Here is a 5,926-nt window from a genome sequence, read left to right as displayed (position 1 = left end):
TAAAATAAATTAAAATTAAATAAACAACACTTGCTTTAATTTTTTGGTACCTTTGCTTAAATTCTTTCGCAGCTTATTATTAGCACGCATAAATGCAAAAATTATGGTCAACTGTCTTATTATATTCGTTTTTTAAGGACGTTGCATACTTTATTTTAAATGTACAGATTTTAGAGAATCTGATAATATTACCATTTAGTTATTAAACTGTACAGATATTCTTAATGAGCATTTAAGAAAATTATAAATGAAATATGAGTGTCGGGTACTGTGGGTTTATTATAAAACTGCAGTAGCCATTCTTGCTCGTAAGGGGATGAAGCAAAAAATTCATTTTTGGCGTATACCTGCAGTAATTAATTAGCAAAAAAATGCACACTTGATTTAAATCTCTAAACTGGGTATTTTCACATTTTGTGAAATTAAGGGGATGAAAATAACAGTAGGGGTTGGAGAGGGAGTGCCTGTAAATGCTTCTATACCCCACCTTTCAGTAATTAATTGGCAATAAAATATAGCGCCGCAAGCGGTTCTTTATCTACATTCGTTCCTGAAATATTAGTGTTGGGTATTGTAGCTTAAGTATTAAACCGCAGTAGCCATTGTTGGTCGTTACGGGGATGAAGCAAACAATTCCTTTTTCCCGTAGACTTGTAACAATTAATAAGCAAAAAATACCCACTTGGTTTTAGGTCTTTATACTGGTTATTTTCACTTTTTGTGGATTCCGAGGAATGATGATAACGGTAGGGGTTGAAGGGGGTGAGTTTGTAAATTCTTGCATACCCAATCTTTCAGCAATTAATTAGCAAAAAAATATGCCGCTGGAAGCTACCCTCTATCTACTTTTGTTCCAGAAATATGAATGTTGGCTCTTCTAGCTTAATATTAAGCTAGAATAGCCACCTGTTTCTCCGAACGGGTTGAAGCTATAAATTTGTAATTTGCATAATAAACAAGCAATTAATTAGCAATAAAATAGGCCGCCGGAAGCGACGTCTATTTGCTTTCGTTACTGAAACAGGAGAATTGAGTGTTGTAGTTTAAGTATTCAACCGCAGTAGCCATTGTTGCTCGTTAGGGGATGAAGCAATACAATCGTTTTTGGCGTAGACCTGCAGCAGTTGCTTAGGAAAAAAATACACACTTGGTCATAGGTTTTTAAACTAGTAATTTTGACTTTCTGTGAAATCCGGGGAATGATGATAACGGTGGGGATTGGAGGGGGTGAGTTTTTAAATTGTTGTATACCATATCTTTCAGAAATTATTAGCAATAAAATATGCCGCTGGAAGCGACCCTCTATCTACTTTCGTTACTGAAATAGGAGAATTGAGTGTTGTAGCTTAAGTATTCAACCGCAGTAGCCATTTTTACTGGTTAGGGGATGAAGCGATAAAATCGAATTTGGCGTAGATCTGCAGCAGTTGCTTAGGAAAAAAAATGCCCACTTGGTCTTAGATTTTTAAACTGTTAATTGTGAGTTTCTGTGAAATCCGTTGAGCGATGATAATGGTAGGGGTTGGAGGGGATGAGTTTGTAAATTCTGGTATACCCAATCTTTCAGAAATTAATTAGCAATAAAATATACCGACGAAAGCTACTCTCTATCTACTTTCTTTCCAGAACTATGAATGTTGGCTCTTCTAGCTTAATATTAAGCTAGAATAGCCACCTGTTTCTCTGAAGGGGTTGAAGCTATAAATTTGTAATTTGCGTAATAAATAAGCAATTAATTAGTAATAAAATAGGCCGCCGGAAGCGACGCTCTATCTGTTGTCGTTACTGAAACCGGAGAATTGAGTTGTAGTTTAAGTATTCAACCGCAATAGCCATTGTTGCTCGTTAGGGGATGAAGCAATAAAATCGTTTTTGGTGTAGACCTGCAGCAGTTGCTTAGGAAAAAAATACCCACTTGGTCATAGGTTTTTGAACTAGTAATTTTGACTTTCTGTGAAATCCGGGGAATGAGAACAACGGTGGGGGTTGGAGGGGGTGTGTTTGCAAATTGTTTTATACCATACCTTTCAGAAATTAATTAGCAATAAAATATGCCGCTGGAAACGACCCTCTATCTGTTTTCGTTCCTGAAATAGGAGTGTTGGGTATTGTAGCATAAGGATTAAACCGCAGTAGCCATTGTTTCTCGTTAGGGGATGAAGCAAAAAATTGGTTTTTGGCGTAGACCTGCAGCTGTTAATTAGAAAAAAATACCCACTTGGTTTTAAGTTTTTAAACTGATTATTTTCACTCTTTGTGAAATCCGTGGAACGATGATAACGGTAGGGATTGGAGGGGGTGAGTTTATAAATTCTGGTATACCCCATCTTTCAGCAATTAATTAAAAATTAAATATGCCGCCAGAAACGACCCTCTATCTGCTTTCTTTCCTGAAATAGGAGTGCTGAGTATTGTAGCCTTAAGTATTAAACCGCAGTAGCCATTGTGGCTCGTTAGGGGAGGAAGCAAAAAATTCATTTTTGGCTTAGACCTGTAGCAATGAATAAGCAAAAAATACGTACTTGGTTTTAGCTCTTTAAACTGGTTATTTTCACTTTTTGTGGATTCCGGGGAATGATGATATCGGTAGGGGTTGAAGGGGGTGAGTTTGTAAATTCTTGTAAACTCAATCTTTCAGCAATTAATTAGCAATAAAATAGGCCACTGGAAGCAACTCTCTATCTACTTTCGTTCCGAATATATGAATGTTGGCCTTTCTAGCTTAATATTAAGCTGGAATGGCCGCCTGTTTCTCTGAAGGGGATGAAGCAATAAATTTTTGTTTTACGTAATAAATTAGCAATTAATTGGCAATAAAATAGGCCACGGGAAGCAACTCTCTATCTACTTTCGTTCCGGATATATGAATGTTGGCCTTTCTAGCTTAATATTAAGCTGGAATGGCCACCTGTTTCTCTGAAGGGGATGAAGCAATAAATTTTTAATTTGCGTAATAAATTAGCAATAAAATAGCAAAAAAATATGGGGTGTGTCTCATGGCTCCCTTATGAAATGGTCTTTCTAGCTTAATAGACATGAATTATAAACTAGGCCAGCATGAAGCGCTCTATCTTCTAATTACTTATCCGCGGAACTAAAATTGCTTGCTTGGCCCCAAGTCATTGTACCAAGCCCCACTGAGCTCAGTCCGATGGCTTGGTGCTCAAGTATTCTTTGTTTTTTATGTTTTTTTTGTTTTTTTTTTGGTGGCTTGCGCCTTTTTTTTGTTTTTTATATTTTTTTGGTGGCTTGCGGCTTTTCTTCTATTTTCTTAAGGGCTGACTTTTCGAGCTACGAACTATCTACTATTTTTTTTGTTTTACTTCTTTATCACTTTACTTTCACTTTATGTTTCTCTTTATTTTCTTTACTTTATTCCACTATTTGCTGTTTAGGACGTTTGTGCTTCCATCGGTGGAAAGCGTCATACCCTAGCATCTCTCGCAGTATGGGGCTTGGGTGGTGTTCCAGCTCCGCGAATTTGACCCTTGCCTTGTCTGTCATCATTTCGGTGACTCTCACCTGTTGTAGTTCTCTGAACAGGAATCGTTCTGCGACGTACCTCGGGACTTTGGCTGCTTCTCTTAGGCTGCTGTTGTGTGCCGCTTGAATCTTCTTTTTGTGTGTTTTGCATACATGTCCCCATGCGAGAGATGCGTATGTTAATACCGGTAATATTATGCTGTTTATTAATCTTAACCTCGTTTTTAGTCTTAATTTACTTTTCTTGCCTGTGAGTCCTCTTAATGTTGCTCTCGCCATGTTAGCCTTCTGAACTGTGGCTTCTACGTGTTTTTGGAAGGTTAATCCTTTGTCCATGATGACTAATAGGTATTTGGCTTCGTCTTTCCATTCGATGGGGTTGTTCTGCACCGTCAGTTGTTCTTCTGGCTGCTGTTTTCCTTTCTTGTATAGTACCGCTTGCGTCTTTTCGGAGTTGATGGCTATCTTCCACTTTATACTCCATTCTTCGATGTCGTCTAACGCTGTTTGCAGGTTGGTCACTGCTATGTCTACGTTTCTGTGTTTGGCCGCTATCGCTGTGTCGTCGGCGTAGAGGCTCATAAGGGTGCCTGGTGTTCTAGGTACGTCTGCGGTGTATATTGTGTACAGCAGAGGTGACAGGACTGCTCCCTGTGGTACTCCAGCCTCCGGGCTCCCGAGATCGGACAGGACTTGTGCTATTCGAACCCTGAAACTCCGGCCGTCCAAGTACGAAGAAACCCTGAAACGTCCGGCCCTCGTCATCGCCCCGCTGTACCATAACCTCGCACAAATGCTGTAGTCGGTCGTACACCCACCTAAATAGTGATGAGCAAAACAAGAACAAGACCAAGACCAGGCTAGTCTTGATCTTGGTCTTGTTCTTGCAAGCTTGGTCTTGGTCGTGGTCTTGCAGCTAAAAGGCAATCTTGGTCTTGGTCTTGCACTAGCCGGTCTTGTTCTTGGTCTTGGTCTTGCTGCAAGAGTCTTGCTGGTCTTGATTTTTTGGTAGTAATAATTTGAACCAAACAATTTCAAATAAAATGTACGTTGAAATAAATAAAGATGTGAAGAATGAAACTATATTTTTTGCTTTAAAATTTTAAAGGAATGTAGAATGTAGTTTCAAATGGATACCAATTTTAACACTATTATTTCATTAAAAATTATGTTTCAAATATGAAGGTCTATTTTCAAATTTCAATTTTAAGTTGAATTCAGAGACAACTTGCTTTTTATACATTCAATAGCATATGATATAAAAGAAAAAAAAAAGTGAAAAAAAAAAGAAGAAAAAAGAAAAAGTTATTAGTTACATTTTATTTTATTTGGAGGAAATACGCGCTTTATTTAATTATACATACTTATATACAAGGCAAAAGCAAAACTGTGTTTTTTATGTGGAGAAAAAATTTAAAAAACCTTCAATTTTAACCAGATGTAAAATTCCTATTGAAATGATGTACAGCCGGTTCCTAAAAAAACTGATACGACTCTTAGTAAGATTTGATCATGTTGAGCAGTGTATTTGATTGATCTGACATTATATTTATTATGACATACAAATAATAAAATAAACAAACAACTGATTACATATTATGTTAATTCATAAATTGTACTAATTATTAAGGTCTAAATGTTTTTATTATTTTAAATCTATCTAAACTTTTATATTAACTATCTAAATGATAGTTTTTACATCAAATAGATCACATAATTATTGTAAACGTGGATTATACAACAAAACAAATTAATATTCAATTCAGCCCTGTAACTTATTAAAATAAATATTATAGAAGTTTTCAGGGACTTTCAGTCCTCGGTAATAATGTAGTCTTTCATTCTGAGTTTAAATTTTTCAAAAATATTTATTAGTTTTCTCAGGATTCGAAGAAAATGAATACAATTAAAATACATTGAGAATTTTGACATGCGTCACAATTTTGCATTAAATCAATGTAAAATTCTAAACTGTTAAATTCCAGCTTCCCTAATTATTTGACATCAAAAGACATTAGAAACTATTTGTAGAGGATTGAAATCTGTATTGAAAACAACTGTTAAAATTGGTCTACGTAATTAAACATATTCCAAAATTTTGTAAAAATGTAATACATTTCAGTTTTCAGCCCAAACTTAGGCCATACACAATGCAATAATGTTCACATTTTTGAACTGTCAATATTTTTATTTTATCATCTATTGTTTAAAAACAATACAGTTGATAAGATACTCTCAGTTGCGGAGAAAGTATTAATAATAAAGTCTAATAACCGTGGAACAGAATAAGCTATCTGACAAATTTTAAGATTTGGCAGTGACATTGACAGTATGTAAATATTAAGTATTTATCCTTCAAAATACACTGCTCAATTTTCTACAAAATACGCTTCAAGAGTCGTATCAGTTTTTTTTGGAACCAGGTGTACCTATCGAACGTGAA

This window comes from Diabrotica virgifera, chromosome 1, assembly GCF_917563875.1.
Source record: "Diabrotica virgifera virgifera chromosome 1, PGI_DIABVI_V3a".
NCBI classification, from domain to species: domain Eukaryota; kingdom Metazoa; phylum Arthropoda; class Insecta; order Coleoptera; family Chrysomelidae; genus Diabrotica; species Diabrotica virgifera.
This window is presented reverse-complemented; position numbering follows the sequence as displayed.